Source organism: Octodon degus, unplaced genomic scaffold (assembly GCF_000260255.1).
Source record: "Octodon degus isolate 3935 unplaced genomic scaffold, OctDeg1.0 scaffold00021, whole genome shotgun sequence".
NCBI lineage: Eukaryota > Metazoa > Chordata > Mammalia > Rodentia > Octodontidae > Octodon > Octodon degus.
This window is the reverse complement of record NW_004524597.1, coordinates 894188-913882: the sequence shown is the minus strand read 5'-3', so window position 1 is coordinate 913882 and position 19695 is coordinate 894188. Positions and strand designations below refer to the sequence as shown.

Sequence of the window (19695 nt, the reverse complement as noted above, 5' to 3'; positions counted from 1 at the left end):
TTCTTTCTTTCTTTCTTTCTTTCTTTCTTTCTTTCTTTCTTTGGCAAACCAGGGATTGAACTCAGGTCCTTGCACTTGCCAGGGAAGCACTTATCCTACTGAGCCATCTCCCCTGTCCCTGACGAACACATCTTTGAGGCACTGCCTCAAGTCTGATTCCTGCTGCTGTGCTTTCGACCTTAGACCAAAACAACCCTGGGGAAGGAGCTGCCAGCGTTAGGTAGCCACTGCCTTGGCATGACCCCAGGGGGTAACATCTGGCATCAGCAGACCTGACTGAAAAGGGGGCAAGACGGCATGGACAATGGACATCCTTTCTCTGCCCTCAGTCTCCACATCTACACGGTGAGATCATACTCCCTGGTAGGGAGAAGGTAAAAACTAAACAAACAAACAAAAAAAAAGCATCTGAAACAACTTCCTCAGAGGAGGGGCATTGGAAACAGAGGTGCTGGTAACCATGATCCGTGGCCATCAGCAGAGTGGCCAGGAAGCCCCTTGGGCCAACACACCAGACATTAGCCTTGTGCTCAACCTTTCATTCCACTGAGGGGTAAATAGTCTTTACAGCAGAACTATATATTATGGGATGTGACTCAGATCTCTTTTTTTCTTTTTCAGTACTGGGGCTTAAACCCAGGGCTTTCCTCTCACTGAGCTACACCTCCAATTCATTTTTTTTTTGTTGTTTTCATTTTTATTTTGACATAAGATCTCACTAAATTAAGTTGCCCAGTCTGGGCTTGAACTTGCTATCTTCCTGACCCTGTCTCCTAGGGTGCCGCCATTATGGGCTTCATATGTTATTTTCTGAAAGCTACATTATCATCACCCCTAAAAAAATGACCAGTAAGTCTTAGTATGGGAGAGCTTGTCCAGTTCCCCATTAGATGCTGTCCTGGCCTAGCATAAGCATATTCATTCCTGCACTGCTCACCTTGTATCCTACCAGGAGCCACGGGTTAGTTCACTGCTACATTCCTAAACTAGGGGGTTCCTCTCCTCCACTCTTTTCTCATGCTGTGTTTATGAAAGGACCCAGAGTTTTGACCTTTGCACCCCTTTTCCTTGTTCTGTGTTTTCCAGTGACAGCCTTGACATGGGAAACCTGTGTGAAACAGATGCCACCTACCTGAGGACACTGCCTAACCCCATTCCTGCGGCAGCTGGCGAGGTGACAGGCGACTTGGCATAGGCCATTGCTGCAATTTCCAGGCCCTGACAGAGGGAGTAGGGAAACAGAAGGCTGGGTCTGGTCTGCTCTGTTCACTGACCTGGGGGAAGCTGGTGCCGGGACCAGGCAGTCCCTAGTAGACAGGACCCTTGCCACCAGCCTTCTTCACTTCCCACTAAGCACAGTCCAAGCAGGGCCCTCCCAGCTCTGCAGCCAGAGCTGTGCTGGGCCTGAGTGGGGCTAGGAGGAAGAAACTGGGTCTGTCTGCAGCTAGCTCGTTTCCACCCTTGCCCTTCCTGCAAACGGACTCTAGCTCTCAGCCAGCACCCACTACTGTGTGGCAGGACTGGCCTTCCTCTCAGCCGGCGTTTGATGACCCTCAGAACACAGTAGACAAATGTGTCCATTCCCAGAATGCACCAGGCCTTGCTTTCCTCAGGGCCTGTGCACATGCTACTTCCTCTGCATCAGTGCTCCTCCACCTCTGCACACTCTGATTTTCCACAGTACTGAAAATGTCGAGGCTCAGAGTGGCCCCTTCCTGATCCGTTCCCTGCCATGTCCCTGTCCACTGTCTCTACAACGTAGCTCTTTCTTATTTGAGCTCTTGAGAGGCCCTTTACATCTCTTAGCCCTTTTATTTTTCTGCCACAGTTGGTCGTTGTTTTCTCTTAAGTTGAAAGGGCAGCTCAGTGAGGTTAGGATCTTGTGCAACAAGGTGTAACTAACTCCCTTGATTTTATTTCCTAAGATGGCCATCCTGGCTGGGAGGAATGGCAGGGGCACGGCCATGCCCAGCAGATCTTAGGGATGTGGGGCTCAAGGTAAGGAACAACCACTACCTGGGAAGATGGGCGTGTAAGCGCCATATAACTGGAGGGTGGCAGGACACACACACACACACACACACACACACACACACACACACAGCTCCACCCTTTTCTAGTCCCAGGTCTGATCAAGGCCTACCCCACCCCCACCTTGCCACTTATCCCTCAAGCCCACCTGTCCTTTGCCTGCAGGACAAAGCACTGCTTGTGACTTGAGCCAAGTGGTCTGCAAGCCACTTGTCACCCCTTGGCTGTTCTACCACCTGAGAAGTCCGATGCCACTCCCTTGTAGGTGGCCTGAGGAGCAAGGCTGGATCCAAGCAGGGTGCTGAATGCAGCACGTACCATGGTGGTGAGCACTGAGCAATGCTGTCGTGGTGTGGCTGCCGTGAGCTATCCTCTCCTATGGCCTTTCCTTGATATCAGCTGTGCTATGGCCAGCCTTTGGGGCCCCATGTGTGCAGAAAGCCTGCTCCCTGCTCCAATTCCCTCCACCTGGGGTTCCGTAGGTTGGCAGGATGCTCACCTGAGAGGGGGAATTCCACATTGAGGACCTAAAGGGCAGCTGAGCTTTGATGCAGCCGCCTGGGCTCCAGAGCACCACCCTCTCGCTGGGCTGTGGATAAGTCAGTAAACAGAGCTTGATTGGCCTCTCGTACTCAAGGGCTGGGACAAGGAGCAGAAAAGTCAGGTCAACAGTGCCTTCTCTGTAGGTGGCTAGGAGAGTGGGTGCTTCTGGGACCTCTGGCCTCCACTTGGAGCACCCAGGGCTTGGTAGATCCCTCTATAGGTCCAATGCTGGAAGGAGTCTTAAGACTGGCCTGTCCTCAGGTGCTGGAGGTCCAGATTGGGTTGTCCCCACTAGAAGGGTGACCTATATCTCTGTGCCCCACAGGCCCTGCCTTGTGGGGATCCCGTGACCTTTCCTACTTCATGACGCCCAACAAACTCTGGCAACACTGGCCAGACTGAGACTTGGAGAAACTCTCAAACCACTTCCTTCCAACCTCAGGGCCTTGGCACATGCTATCTCCCTGCCAGCCTGCCCTTCTCTTCATTCTCTCAGGGCTCACAATACCAGGAGTTCTCTAGGGCCTTCCCCGGCCCTCAGCTCATGTCCCACCTGAACACTCAGTCCCCCTTTAGGTTCTGTAATCTAGCCTGAGCCCTCACAGTTCTGTTTCCTTTCTAGCACTTTCTATGACCTCTAATTCTCTTGCTTTCTAAGTGGTTTGGTGGTCATTCACCTTCCCACACCTCCCTTGGAGAATGCTCACTGCAAAAGCAGGTTTTCCTTCTGCCTCCAAGATATCATACAAGCTGGCCAAGTGTATGGGGGGTAAGTGAAGAGATGAATTCCCCCTCCACCCCCCTGCCAGCCTCTGCCCAGGCTACAGGTGAGGCTGTTATATCTAGGGGCAGAAAGGCCTGGATTCCCCTGCCTGAGAGGTCCAGTCTGAACCCAAGTCCCCATCAAACACACTTGTGCACATACACACACAGGTCACCTCCCAGCCAGGCCTACCTGCTCCCTGCCACATCCCTCTCCCTCCCCAGAGTCACCAGGCTTTGCCTGTCCAGGACCATTAAAGGCATGAGAGTGGGAGCCCAGAGCAGGTGCAGTGACAGGGCCTGGTATGGGCAGCTGGGACAGGACTTTCCAGGTCCCAAGCCCAGTTCAACGGGCACAGGGCTGTGCTGGCCTTGGAAGGAGAAGCTAGGCGGTACTTGGCACAGATCTGCAAGCCAGTAGTCAGGAGTCATCATTTACGGGAAATGTGCCGCTGAGGAGAAAGGGCCCAGCCTGGCTATGGTCCAGAAGTCCAGAAGCAGCAAGTCAGCCGCCTTGCGTCACCTGGAGAGCACAGCTCAGCCCCACCCCATGCAAAGCCTGGCCGACAAGACCAGTCCTGGGTGTGCACCCACTTCTCTCCCTATTTAGCAGCAACAAAAACAAAACAAACCCCATGGAGCAGACGCTCAATCAGCCTGCTTGGCTCTGGAGCTAGATCAACCTTTTACCAGCTGGGAGATCCTGAACAAGCTACTAAACATCTCTGAACCTCAGTGCTCTCATGTGTGAAGTGAGGAACTTCTGGGGGCTAGTGGATGAAACAAAGTTGATATTGGATTTGCTTTTCTTTTCTTTATCTTTTTTTTTTTTTTTTTTTTTTTTTTTTTTTTTTTTTTTGCTAAGTCACTAAATTGCCCAGGCTGGACTCAGACTTGCAATCCTCACCTCAGCCTGCCTCACAGGCTCAGAATGAGATTGCGTGGATTATATGTTTGCTAAACACATTGCATCAATCTTCATTGTGAGCCCAGGAGCTACACGAGGGGCATGACAGGGCACACGATTCATGGACAAAGAGCGTGAGGCTTAGAAGACAGCAGGAAGACAGCACTAAGCATTGGTGGAACCCACGGTAGATTCCAGGTGGCCTGCCATCTGCCCAGAGCTCTTCTATCACACAAGTCAGGATGTGTAGTCTGCCCAAAGGGACTGGGTCCAAGAGCCAGCACAGGGGGTATATATGGCCTCCAGTTATGCCTCAGAATTTAAACAAACAATCTTAAAAACATGAAGCTCACTTCCCATTGTGTAAGTCAGCTGTTGGAGTTTTTGAATTCCACATCTGTGGTTTCTAATGAGGACCAGAAGCTGAACCCTGGTGGTCAGAGCTGCACAGTGACCATCCCCTGTTGGCAGGGCTGTGCATCCTGCTCACACACGAGCCCCCAGTTTGCTCATTAGATTCTCTGGTTCTGGCAAGCTTACCATCAGTCCCTGAAAGCCCACTGTCCTAAGTGAGATGTGCTAGGGACAAACTTGAGCCTGAGGCAAGACTGGGTGTTAAGCAGCATCCCTGGGGAAGGAGGACTAGGCCACAGGAGCAAGTCTGCCCTGGGATGTACCAGGCAAAGCCCCACCACAATGGAGAGGTGTACAAAGAGAAATCTACCTTCTCACAGTGCTGAAGGATGAAGTGTGGGGCTGCGTGCTGTGGGGCCTGGCTCCCTCTGCACTTGCTCAGGCCCCTGTCCTGGCTGCTGTAGTGCCCAGGCTTGCAGCAGCACAGCAACCCCCCTACATTGGCATCACCCTTGGGGGTGTCCCAGTTTCCCCTTTTCTACAAGGACACTCACCCTACTCCAGTATGGCCTCGTTTTAATGAATCCGCATCTACGGTGACCCAATGACTCTATCTCCAAATAGGGTCTCATCTTAAGGTTAGAACTTCAACATAAACTTGGGGACTGAAAGGGCACAATTTAGCCCAAAATAGAAGGTGACTTTGGCTCCCTCCACCAGGGGCTCCAGACAGACCTCAGAGTCTCTGGTGGGGTAAGCAAGTTGGAGATTTTATACTCTGCATCCTCTGGCCACTGGCTAAGGGATGTGCCCAGCTGGGACAAAAATTTCCAGGCACTTCCAGTCCTGGGCACCCATGGGTAAAGTCACTTCATGTGTTGGTCTTCTACAAAGAGGCTCCGGAATGAAAGCTCACTGGGATCTGTTGTGTACGGAGAGGGCAAAGGCACCCAAGGGGCACGGACCAAGGCATCCAGCCTCCATGGGTCCCTGAAGCTGGGCTCTGCCCTCCACATGTCACCCACTCGCTTGGCATGCATTGACTGTGGTGGCCCTACATGAATGCCTGGCCTCTCGTGCTTCCCTTTCTCCCCATTCTAGCTACCCAGGTTGGGAATGGACATCCTGTGAAGAAGAGCAGGTAACATCCTCTACTATGGTTTGAATGTGTCCCGGCAAAAGCCCATGCGTTGGACATTTCATCTCTAGATGCCTCCGTTCGTGGTAATCAAAGGCAAGGCCTTCGGGAGATGAGCAGGCCCAGAGTGGTCCTGCGGGTGGAACAGCCATGATGGCATCAGGGGCATTATGAGAAGTGGAAGAGAGACCCACAAGAGCAGGCTTGTGCTGTGTGATGCTCTCTGCCTTATTATGACACAGCAGAAAGTCCCAGATGATTGTTCTGATAAGATGCTAATGCCAGGTTATTGACTTCCCAGCCTCTGGAACTAGGAGCCATATCTTGAGGGACTAGAAGTTAAGATGTCAAATAAATGTCTACTGTTCATTTACAAGGTTAGGGGCCAATGAAATTTCTGTTGTTTATAGATTCCTTGGCCTGTGGTGTTTTGTTATAGCAACAGAAAACTCACTATGATACCCACACAGTCCAATCAAGGACTGTTGGGAGGGGGAGGTGGGCAGAGCCCTCTTCCCTGTTAGCCTCAACTCATTACAAAGGCTAAAGAGCCCCAGGAAGAAATAGAAACCCTACCTCAGGCACGTGTCCCTTCCTTTTGGTGCTCAGAGACATCTGAGCATAACTAAGAAGCAATGTCTGTGTGCAGGAAGCAGAGCTGGGAATGTGGTTAATAGGGGAATAAGGTCTAGGGTAGTAAGTGAGACTCAGCATGAACACTGGGGCCAAGAAAAGGGAGGGCTCAGGCACTGCGTGGGGCAGCTCCCACATCAGTTCCTGCTCCAACCACCTTGGTGTTTAAATACTGCATGCAGTGTGCATGGGAGCCAGAGGTCCCAGCTGGGCTAGCAACAAGGCCTGGGATGTCTGTGCCCTGTCTGGCACCATGGATGGGCCAGCAGTGGGATGTCTTGGCCAGGACCCTCTGCCCACAGCAGCTATTCTGAACCCTGGACTCTTAAACCCACCAAGAGTGTAGGGTGGCTGAGGCCAGCAGACGTGTGGACCAAAGCTGGGTGTGCTAAGGCCACCACCATGTTGCACCCCAGTAATCAAGAGCTGGGACTCCTGGTTGGACAACCTGGGTTCAAATCCTGACTCTGCCACAGTGTTGAGCATTGTGAATTAGCCTTGTATAAGCTGCTGGAGCAAATAGATCTCACATTTGCCACCCCTGTCCCCTTCTTCTGTACTGGGGATTGAACTCAGGGTCTTTGCACTGAACTACATCCTCAGATCTTTTTTAAATTTTTTTTTAAATGTAGGGTCTTGCTAAGTTTCTCAGGTAGGACTGGAACTTTAGATTTTCCTGCGCAAGCCTCCAAACTGCTGGGGTTACAGACATGTGCTACCATACCCAGACTGCATTTCTAACAAAAGAAATTTATCTCTGGCTCACTTAATAGTCCTGTGTAGGCATGCAACTTACGAGGACAGTTATGCTTCACTTGGAAGAATCCCAGCCTTTTCCATCTTTTGGCTCTCTTATATTTAGGGCCTGCTTTTTTCCATATCCAGAAAGTGGAAAAAGAAAGGGCTGAGGAGGGAGTTCTGCTTTCTTAGAGGACACAGGAGGGGCCCAGGTGTCCCTGGAGAGAATCTACCCACATGACTACTCCTACAGGCAGGGGATGCTGGGAAATGTAATCTAGCCATGGACTGGACTACCATCTTATTTTAAAATTAATTTTTAACTGACACAATAATTATACATATTTATGGAATACAGTGTGACCATTCAATGTGGGTGCATGATGTGTATTGATAAATCAGAAAAAATGACTGCCACTTTATTTCCTTAAACATTTATAGTGTGTGTGTGTGTGTGTGTGTGTGTGTGAAACCCTCCAACTCCTCTCTTCTAGCTATTATGAAACATAAAATAAATTGTGGTAAGCAATTTACTACAGTGATACCAAAACATCTTCTTGTCTAACTATGCTTTGGTACTCATTTCAGTCTCTTTGCTGTGACCCGTCCTGGCTTCTGGTGGCCACTATTCCACTCCCTACCTCTATGAGGTCAGCTTTTATAGCCCCCACATCTGAGTGAGGTCCAGTGGGAGTCTTTCTGCACTCAGCTTATTTCACTTAAGAAACGTCCTCTGGTTCTATCCATGTTGCTGCCAATGACAGGATTTCATTCTTTTTATGGTTGAGTAAAATTCCACTGTGTGTATACACCACTGTAATGCTTATGATTGCATGTTAGTAGTACAGAACAGTGAGACTTATTTGGGGTGATTAGTATGTGCATGTGCCATATCTTGATTCCTTTCAGTCCTTTTACTTCCTCCTCCACCTCCCTCAACCTCCTCATTTCTAAGGGTATATCTTCTGGCTTTCTTTTGTTTGTTCATTCATTCATTCATTCATTCATTCATTCATTCATTCATTTAAGGCTTCTTACATAAGAAAAATATTTAACTTTCTGAATCTAGCTTTTTGCTTAATGCAGTGGTCTCCACTTGTGTCCTTGTTCCTGCAGATGATGTGATTGTGTTCTTTGCGGTTCTTCTTTGCGGCCGAATACCATGTGATCGTATATCTATACTACTTTTTCTTTATCCTTTCATCTTTTACTGGGCAGCTACACTGTTAGCACAGCTTAGCAATTGTGGTTACATCACTGTGAACATAGGCAGGCAGTTAGTATTAGTGTAAGGTGTCCTTAATTCTCGGAATATATGCAGGACTGCTACAGTTGGATCAAATGGCATTTTTTTAAGGTTTGTTTTAGTAACTTTCACTCTGATTTGCAGAATGGTTGTACTAGTTTACATTCCCACCAACAATGGAAGAGGGTGCTTTATTGCCCTTATTAGCATTCATAATTTTTTGCTTTGTTGTTTTTTTTTTTTTTTTCAGTACCAGGGATTGAACTCAGGACCATGTGTGTTTTTGTATTCTTGATGATAGCCATTCTGACTGGGATGGAAATGGAATCTTGCAGTATTTTTTTTTTTCCTGCAAAGCTTTATTCCAGGGGGGCTCTTTTCTTCTTGGCAGCTGCCTTCTCCATGGTGACCAGGACATTGCTCAGCTCCTTGTGCTTCCTCTTGGTGCAGATGTGTGTCCCCACCCTTTTACCGATCAACTTGAGGGCATGTTTCTCCTTGGAGACCCTCAGCAGCTCCATGGCTCATGAGGGGCAAAGCCGCACACCTCCTGGATCATGTCCCACACGAACTTGGTGTGTTTGGTGAAGCAGCTGTGATGGTGGCTGTGCCTCTGTTTGCTCATATTCTTAGTCACCTTGTGACCCTCATTGAGGCCCATGGCCATGGGATAGCAGAGGGCCATGGCTACTGTTCTTCATTGGTTACTGTGGTGGCTCTTTTTTTTTTTTTTAATGTGAAACAGAGGCTTAATTTTTGCTGTTCTGGGGATCAAATACAAGGCTTTGGGTCAGTGCAGTATCAGAGCTGTACTTCCAATCCGAGGCTATCTCTTTTAAAACATGGGATCACTAACAAATAGGAATATTTTTTAAGGTATCTTGTCCAGTATAATTAGGTTGAGAAAGGAATAAAACTTGTAAAACATTATCCTTCACAGGACTTGTTTGCTTCAAAATCTTAATGTGTTTAGTGGGGTGTTTTTATGATTTTTATGTTAATGGGAAAGGCAGAAGATACTTTAGGCCCTACCACAGTTATTGCCTTCCCTGTTTCCAGTATGTGACTCCATTACTTGAGGGCAAGGGCTTTCTCGCAATCATTACATGATCCATCATAATCCAAACCTTTCTGAGTTCCTATACTCACAGGATTTCGAATGTTAAATTTTAGCAAGTATTCAGCAAGGCTCTTCCACATTGCATATGCAAAGGTTTTTTTCTACATGTTTATAACATAAAATCAAACATAATTAACAACTGGAGGCACAATCACATTCACTCCATTCATGAGGTTTCTCTCTGGTATAGATCATCTGTTTTCTCCTGAGAGTGGACATCTCACCACTGGCTGTCCTACAGGGACCACATTTCTATTTTCTAGGGGCCCACTCACGTTTAACATATTAGGGATAACTGGAGGTATTTGCAGAGTTATAATGATTTCTCTCTTGCATGAATTTACTATTGTCCAAAAATGTGTCACTCACTGTAGAATCATCCACCTTCACTGCATCTGTGCATTTCTCCATTCTGTGTGTTCTCTTATGTTTAACATGGCGAGACATCAGAGTAGGCTTTCTTACACTCATCATATCCATAGGGTTTCTCTCCCTATGATGGGTAATCAGCTTTGCCTTTGTAATGAAGACTTTCCCACAATCACTGTATTTATATGGCTTCTCTCCAGTATGAATTCTCTGATGTCTAATAAGCACCGACTTCTGATAGCAGGTTTGCCCACACTCAGTACATAAATAGGGTGTCTTTCCTGTGTGGTATCTCTGATGTGCTATGAGGCACACCTACTGGCTAAAGGCCTTACCACACTCAGTACATCCATAGGGTTTCTCTCCCGTGTGAGTTCATTGATGTTTCATAAGATTGCCCTTCTGAATAAATCCTTTTCCACATTCACTACATAAGTGAGGTTTCTCTCCTGTATGAATTCGCTTATTCACAATGAGTGATGATTTCCTGGCAAAACTTTTCCCACATTCGGTGCACATATGGGGCTTATTTCCTATATGTGTCTTCAGATGCTGAGTAAGCTGAGATTTCCTGAAGAAAGTTTTCCCACATTTATCACATTCATAGTATCTTTCTCTTGTGAACATTCAGATGTTTGGTGAGATTGAATTTCTTCTAGAAGGTTTTCCCACAGATACTACATTCATGAAGTTTCTTTCCTAAATGAATTTTCTTATGTTCAGTGAGCTGAGACTTCTTGAGGAAGGCTTCCCCACATTTAGCACATTCATGGCCTTTCTTCATTTTGTGTATTTTCTGGTCTTTAAAGAATTGTGATTCAGGGCTGGTATGTTTTTAAATTTTAGTATGGGCTTTAATTTTACTATGAGTTTGCTCATGAATATCATAAACAAAGGATCTCCTACCTACATTTAATTCAGCAAGCTCTTTTATGACACATTTTCTGTTCTGGTTGGATAAAGTTAGAAAAGGTTTTGATGTTTTTCCTTGTAAATCAAACATACGATTTGGACTGAAGGGAAGAAGATGTTTGCACCTCTGACTACTTCCAAGTGCATTCTGTTCATAACATTGTTCCACCCTGTTTGGCCTTTCTTGGTTTTGCAATCCCTGTTGCAGATGATCAGCTTTCTCAATTTCCAGATGGATCTGACTGTGGATTTCATCTTCTAACATCCACAGTGGCTCTCCCTGTTCCAATGTGGAGAGGACATCTGGCCTGCTGGCTTGAAACACCAGTGACACCAGGCTTCGGCAGTTCTCCAGCATCACATCACAGTACAGGGCCTTCTGAGCAGGGCACAGGAGCCACCACTCCTCCCGGGTGAAACTCACAGCCACATCCTCCAATCACCATCCCAGGAGTAAACTCCTGGGCCTTTGTCATTTTCTTCTGCTTCAGGAACATCCAGTAACTGAAATGCTCTGTCTTTAGTATCTTCTGGATCTGCATTAAATTTTTATTTAGGACTCTGAGTCTTTGGTCAAGGACATCTTAAGAAATGACACACTGCATATCCAGGAACCTCTTCTTTCCTTTCATCGCTCAAATGTTCTTGCTTTTTGTTTGGCACCAAGAATTGAACTCAGGACTTTGCATTTTTCAGGTGCTTGTGTCACTGAGTTACAACCCCAAGCCCTAGCTCTGCCTCTGAACTCACTAAGATCTCCCACTGTGGCAGCTCTTGAAGTACTTTTGATAGACATTTCCCTAACGTCCAAAAATGTTAAGTGTTGTTTTCATATATTTATTAGCTATTTGTACTTCTTTTAAGAAGTGTTCACTTAGTTCTGCCCATTTTTTGATTGAGTTATTTGTTGGGGGTGTTAATTTGTTAGTACTTGATATATTCCAGATATTAATACTCTACCAGAAAAGTAGCTGGCAGAGATATTGTTTTACCCATTGGTAGACAATGGGTAGACATTGGTAGACACCTTGGTTGATTCCATATCTTGACTACACAATCCTATGTTAGTAGAGGATGGGGACAACGAGTCACAGTGTCTCTATCAGGATCTTCCACAGGGTGAATTCACATTCCCAGGATTCCATCTCCTCCTCTCTGACATGAGAATGATAAGAGTCCTCATAGAGTACTTAGCACAGAGTGTGACAGGTGGGAGACCCTGGGTAAACAAGTTTCCAGTGTCACTGGTTTCCTGGAGCCACCCTCAGCATTGTGGGGTGGACTTGGGGAGGAGATCCATGAGCAGGGCTGGACTTCCTGGCACCCAAGCAGGCTCTGGGTCAGTGGAATACTAAGATATTTTTTAAAAATGGGACCATACTTGGGCTCCATCTGGGGAATCCAAGCTTTTGCAGTTCATGGCTCTCTCTTAGAACCCAGCTTTGCCTGTATGCACTGGTGGACACTGTAATCCCAGTACCCTAGGAGGCTGAGGGTAATGTAATGACTTAGCAACATCTTGTCTCAAAATAAAACATAAAGAAAGGGCTAGAGACGTGGCTCAGTGTGAAGGCCATGGTTCAAGCCCCTATATACCCACCCCACAACCCCCACACAAAAGAATTCAACTTTCCTTTCATTCAACATGGAAGACAGGGATAGTTCATGTTGCCAGTGATCGAGAATCACCAGACACAACTCCCACTTCCTGGAGTCCTGAACCAGACAGGCAGCCACCTCCAGGGTGCCAAGGACCTTAGGACTGAACCTTCATCCCTCAGATCCACATCACCTCCAAGACGAGGCACTCATAGTCCATTATGATAACCCTGTTCACTTCTGGAAACCCCCAGCTACACAGCAGAGATGTAGAGAGAGGCCCTGCCCTGGACCTGACTGGCCCTGTGGTGGCCATTTCACCAGCCTGAGAGGCTGGTGAGACCTCTCCCTCTGCCTCCACCACAGCCAGAAGACCCCTCCTAGTGGTGTTTTGGGGACTTCCAAGAGTCACCAAATGCCCTTCAGAACCACACAAGGTTCATTAGTCTTATTTTCCAGGCAGGAAGCTGTGGCCCAGAATAAGGAAGGGGCTGGCCCCAGGCCATCCATCTGGTTGAGGCGGATTTTTCTTTCCTTGCCCTGCACCCATCCTCTGGGCTGTGCACATGCAGTGATTGCTGCCAGGTGTAGTGGTGTACACTGTAATCCTAGCACTTGGGAGGTTGAGGCAGGAGGAACACAAGTGCAAGGCCACCCAGGGCTATGTAGTGAGTTTAAGGCCAGTCTGGACTATGAAATGAGGCTCTGTCTCAAAAAACAAAATCAAAAAATAGGTACTGCTGTCCATCCCCCTACCCCCACCACAAGGACGGCGTTGCCCACAGAATGGAATCCCAGCTTTTCAGACAAGGCCCACACACTTCCTTCATAACCAGCCTCAACCATGCTGCCTTGGCAGTTGTCCTTGGGATCCATCAAGGTCATGCTTGCTCTGGGGACTTTGCTATCCCACCAGCTCTTTCACTGACTGCACGTGACATCTCAGATGTCTCTTCCCAGAGCCGCCATAGTTGATAGTCCACCAAGGCCTCAGGGCAGTCACCATCCCCGTCTGCAAACAGCTTCAGCTCTTCCTGGGAACATTTCTGTCCCCTAAAGTTCACCAGGCCCAATAGTAGCTCTGAAAAGCTTTATTCTCTAGGGACTCCTCCCCCCCAATGATCTTCATACCCAGTCCCCTCACACCTTGGGTGTGTGGGACCTCTGCAGTATCCCAGTTTCCCAGGCTGCCTCTCGGCCCCATCCCTGGCCATGAGGCCTGCAGGCCCTGCACACTCTTGCTTAGAGGTGCCCTCTAGAGTGCTGTACTCCAAGACTCACCCTCAGAGGCCTTCCCTGCCCACCACATCTGTGCTGGACCCAAATCCTGCATGACCACACCCGACCTTGAAGAACCTGGGAACATGACCTTATTGGGAAAAAGCACCCTTCTCCTTTTTAAAATTATATTTTTAGTACTGGCTATTAATTTTACAAAATGTTGAGTCTCAATGTGGTATTTTCACATACACTTGCAGTCTTTTTGATCATACCCCGTTACCCTCTTTTACTCCCTCTTCTCCCTCCCCTTACCCCTTCCTCCTTTCATGTCATCTCTTTTTTTCAGATTCCCCATATTAAGGAAAACGTATAACACATGGCTGAATCTGGTTTATTTTGCTTAACATAAAGCCCTCCAGTTGTATCCATTCCCTGTACATAACATAATTTCATTCTTCTTCATGTGCATGTGCCACATTTTTTTTAACCTAGTTTTCTGTTAATGGGCACCTAGACTAGTTCCACATCTTGACTATTGTGAATTATGCTGCACTAAACATAGGCGCCCAGCTGTCCTGGCAGTACGCTGACTTTAATTCTTTCCCATACATACCCAGCAATGGTATAGCTGGCCCGATGAGATATCTGTTTTTCATGTGTTTAGGAACCTCCATACACATTTCTGTTGTACTGTACTAACTTATGTTCCTACCAACAGTGCAGGATGGAAAACACATCTTCCCAGATGTAATTAAAGACCATAAGATGAGATTGCCTTGACCTAGGGTGGGTCCTATATATAATGCTTGGGGTCCTTACAAGAGGAAAAGTGACAGAGATGGGAAGCCATGTAGAGACAGAGTGACACTGAGAAGGTGGCTGTGGATGACAGAGGCAGGGACGAGTGTGATGCTGTCACAAGCCAAGGGATGCCAAGTTTCTAGCGGGGACCGGAAGGAGGGAGAGACCTGGGAAGGCTCTCCTCAGAGCCTCCGACAGAAGCCACCCTGGATACACCTTGCCTTAGCACTTCTAGCCCCCTGGACTGGGAGAGAATACACTCCTGTTGTTTAGAACCTTTCATGTGTGGCCATTTGTTACAGTGGCCCCAGCACCACGAGTACTGTGTCTAAGTAGCTCTGCACCCATATACCCCATGCATTCCAGCCGCCACACAGCCGAATTCTTCCACCTGAAAGTATCCTGGGGCCTTGCTTGTTTCCCATCTATTTCCCCTGCCCAATGCAAACAGGCCCTTGACTTTCCTCTTTCCACAGTCCCTGTCCCCAGCCCCAGGACAGATCTGACCCATAGCAGGCCCCGATTCAGCACTGAAGAGTGCATAGTGAGTCAGTGAACCCCAGGCAGGGGCTCTTTCTGTCCTTCCAGTGCCCACCTGAGCTAGAAGATGAAACCCATCCCTGCTAAGCCTGTCCTGGCTACATCACTGCCAGCCTGGATCTCTCAGCTCTGTGCACAGACCCTCACCCAACCTCACCAACCCTCTGTGGACATCGGTCCCAGGTGGGGCAGGCAGCAGCCTTCTCCCAGTGTGGCCCCAGTGATGCCGAGGTGCAGCCAGGGCTGAGAACCGCTTATTTAGGTTGGGGGCTGAGGGGAGACCAAGACAGGACCCAAGACTGAGAGTGCACAACAGTGCACTCTTACTGGACCGAGAAGGCTTGCAGTGTTAATACCAACCAGGACAAGTTGGTCACCTGAGTGTTCCCAAAGTCACCCAGATGATAATCTACCTGAACTTCAGCCACTTCGAGAGACCCGAGCTCCTTGAGATCCCTGCTGCCTCTGTGAGAGACCCATGGTAGCCACTTGGATCTCAGAGAGGGCAGAAGGCCCACCGATGGACAGCAGGGGTGGGATAGAGTTGAGGAAGAGATAGGACCCCTACCACACCAGCAGGGTTCTGATGAAGGAGCTGGATTTTCCCATGAGGCTTGTGGGCATGGGATGCTCATTGTGGTCCTTTGTGGTCAGGATGTGTCTTAGATGTTTTTTCTCATTGCTGAAACAAAATACCAAAATACCCCATACCCAAAGCTAAAGGGGGAAAGGTTTATTCAGTTCATAGTCATTAGAGGTTTCAGTCCACACTCAGCTGGCTCCAGGGCAGGATGACGCATGGCAGAGGGCAACTGTTCATGGTGGAGGAGAACAAAAGCAACAAGGGGGGAAAGACCAGACTCTTTCTGACCTTACATTGTGTGCACCCACCCTGTGGTGCTTATAGCACCCATACCATAATCCCAACCAGCACCCATCCAAACCAATCTGTGAAGTGATTCACGAATCACATGCCCTTAACCCCTGTATCACACGCTCTAGACTCTGCCACCTCTGAAAAGCCCTGTGACCCCATGGGGCCTCGGGGCACACCTAGACACAAAACATGAGAGAGTGGGGTCGTTTCCACCTCAGTACCCACTACCAGCCTGATACACGGTAGGTGCTCAGTAAGGGGGAGTGGAATACATAAAGGCAAACAAAGAAGTGATGATGGTGTAGATAGAACACCAAGCTCCTCCCCACTCCCTCCAGCCCCACAGCCCCAGGGCCACCATGCAGTGCCAGACAAGGAGCAGCGGCTCAACACGTGGATGAGGACTGACAGAGGGAAAGCATTGCCCACCTCTGCAGGGCTCGGAGCCTGTCCTCCGGCCACGTGGTCTGTTCGCCCAGCCTACCCACAAAGTTAAAATGCTCCCTGTTCTGTGGTTCATGCAGGGCAAAAACTGCCAGTGGATTGTAATAGCTTTTCAAAAGCATCCCATGTTCTTCGGTCAGACTTTATGCAGGCTCCTGAACCCACTCCCAGTCCCAGCTGATGCTTTGTGAAACGCGCTCTCCCTGCTGAGTCAGCTTAGCAAGAAACAACCCCCCTGGCCCTGGGATGCCTGATGTCCCTCCATGGCCAACCAGGGCTCCCTGTACCACACCCAGTGGGTAGCCAGAATCCCCTAATCCCTGAAATGTCCCCTTAATAATTTCCTATCCTCTGCCCCCACCCTGCTGCCTGGCTATAGATGTCCCCTTGCTGTGAAACTCAGTCCAGCCTCCCCCACTGCAAGACCCCATTCCTGCGCTCCTGAATAAAGCCTTCCTGTCCTTGAACGAGTACTTTTAAATAACCTTAACACATTGAAAGAGAGCTTTTAGCTGGCTTGTAGCTCGATCCACTTAACACTGCTTTGTGGCCTCACCTGTGGGTGTGGCCATGTGATCAAGCTGGTAGCAGTACACTGTGCCACTCAACCTTTCTTTCTGGTGGAACGCAGTTCAGACGACAGGAGGCGGGGCAGCCATTTGGGGTCATTGAGATAGAGGTCTTAAATAAAGTTGGGGAAGCTGTGAAACAGAGAACCTGAGTCTCGGCACCACAGAGCCATATCGCCTGTCTGTCGGGCTCAGAGTTAGACTGTGATGTGAGAGAAAAATACACCTCTGCCTATCTTGATCTTTGTTACAGCAGCTATACTTATACCTTCTCTCACCCACTGTAGTACACAAATGGGAACTCACTGACAGCTTACGGTTGGGATGGATTGACTTAGGAGCTTCTGTCTGTGGCCATTGGGGAAGGACTTTAAAGAGACAGGTCAGAAACTCAGTGCAATGAGAAACTCTAAGGACCACAGGGGTGGAGGGGAGCCTTGGCCACTAGATCCTAACCTGACAGCCCACAGGAGTCCCCCTCCTAAAGCCACCAGGGCAGCTGCTCAAAGCACAGATGCTGTATGAGCTGAGTGGCTATTCTGGGGCCCAGAGAGGTTAGGCATCCTGCCCAAGGGACCACTAGGAAGGCAGAGTTGGGACCTCCGCCAGGTATGTGACCCTAAAGCCTTCACTTTCCTCTGAATCGCTCAGCCTCCAAATTTGAGGATGGGGCCAGGAAGATAGCTCAGTGGTCTAAGCACCTGCCTGGCAAGCATAAGGACCCAGGTTTGATCCCCTGTGCCACATGCCACGCTAACCCAGGCACCCTGAGCGTGCCATGCTGGCCATAAAACCAGGCATGGTGGTGCACACCTGCTCGGGAGGCTGAGACAGGAGGATCACTACAAATCTGAGCTGTGTAGTGAGACCCTATGTCAAATAAGTACAAGATTTCTTTTTTTTAAATCTAAGGATGAACGAAGATAGTGCCGTGCTCCCATCAGAGTGGCCCACAGCCAGCCCATGGACTACACCCACCAGACCCTCATTCTTTGCTCATAGGATACAAGAAATGGCACAGCTTCTCCAGAAGACAGCACGGTGGTCTTCAAAATATCTTCATGGAGTATCACACGGACATGCACAAAAGGCCAAAATCATAAATTAGTTGCACAAACTGAGTGAGCCTATGACACCAATACCCAGGCCACCCAGAAGGCCCTCCTGTAGTCAGTTCCCTCATGGCCATGACTCAGGGGAAACATCTAGGTTTTCTTTGACTGTACTTTTCTTTTTGCAGTACTAGGGGCTAAACCTAGGGCCTCCACACTAAGCTACATCCCCCTGGCTTTATTTATTTGCTTTGAGACGGGCTTTCACTAAGCTGCTAAGTTATGCAGGAGGGGCTTGAACTGGCGGTCCTCCTGCTTTAGCCTTCTAACAGTGCAGCTTTGGCTTCCTTTCTGGTGTGTGTGTGTGTGTGTGTGTGTGTGTGTGTGTGTGTGTGACTGAGTTTTGTGGGGTTTTTTTAATTTTTTTATTTTTAAAATTATTTATTTATTTATTTATTTTGCGGTACTGGGGATTGAACTCAGGACCCTGCACTATGCTAGGCAAACACTTATTCTACTGAGCTATCTCCCCAGCCCCCCTGAGTTTTGAATGCAGGGCCCTTGCACTGAGCTACATCTCCAGCCCTTTAGTTTTATTTTGACATAGGGTCTCACTAAGTGACTGAGTTGCGCAGGCTTGAACTTACTTTCCTCCTGCCTCAGTCTTCCAGAGTCCTGGGATCCAGATATCTTCCAGCGCCCAGCCCCTTTCTGGATTTACACATCCTCCACCGGTGAGACTGGCTGTGCATTGCCCCCGCTCATTCCGCAGCCCTTCCAGCATCCCAGGCTGCCAGCTGCAAGGCTCAGAGGACAGCTGCCCCTGCAAGATTGCTCAGTGCTGTCCTGTAGCTTTTCAATTTCTCCTCATTCTTACATGATGTGAACAGCCAGAGAAGGTTCTCCAAGCTTCTCTGGAGGTGCCGGGTCTCTCTGACACATTTTCCTGTGTCCTTCTGGGGAAGGACCAGGCACAGCCCAGGCTGGACCCACACTGCAGAACCCAGAGGGAGGAAGCAACACCGCTGGGCAGCAGCTTCCTCCTTGCGGGCCCTGGTGCCTTCCCCACAGTGGGAGTTTCAGGGGATTTCCAGAGACTGCAGGGAGATTGTTTCCAGAGTCCTTCACTTTGCCTTTGGCTAGGAGCTCACACTCTCAGCCTGGAATTAGACCTTGGGCCTGGGCCATTGCTTCTGGGCTGGGATTTGTGTCACAACACCCATATCCGGGTCCCAAGCCCTCACTCAGCTCCTGCAGCTCACAATGCTGGGTGTTTGTCTTTATTCACTGGATGTGAGAACTGCCTCAGCCAGGTGGCTGGGTGTCTCAGGTGTAACCCAAAAAGATTAGGGGTGGGAGTGGGGTTCCAGCTTTGGAGCACGATGGGGCTTTTTCAGAAATTCTCAAAACACAGGCTGTGCTGGTGGCTTCCTTACCTTCCAAAAGGGCTCCTTCTCCTTGTCACTTTCCCCACCTTGGAGACCATAGCTGTAGGCCAGCCCAGTGCCCTCTCCATCAGCCAATTTGTGGAGAAGAGTAGAATATGGGCCCTGTCTCACCTCTAGCTCCCCATCCCCCATCAAAGATGCATGAACTATTGATCTAAGGTCAGATGTTAAATAAGCACTGGAGTCGAATGTTACTCAGAGAAAATATTTCTAGAAAGAAGAGGATCCATAACACAAACTGAACTGTATGTTTTTGAAATAAAAGACAGACTAGCCAGGTGTGGGACACATACCTGTAATGCCAGTATTCTGGGAAACTGAGGCAGGAGGATCCCAAGCTTGAGCCCAGTATGGATAACTTAGTAACACAGAGATACCTTGTCTCAAAAAA

General features: G+C 48.6%; 1 pseudogene; it reads right to left on the bottom strand.

Annotated features, from left to right (window-relative positions):
* Positions 1–8711: 8711 nt before the first annotated feature.
* LOC101575651 lies at positions 8712–13237 on the bottom strand (annotated as a pseudogene).
* Between the last annotated feature and the right edge of the window lie 6458 nt (positions 13238–19695).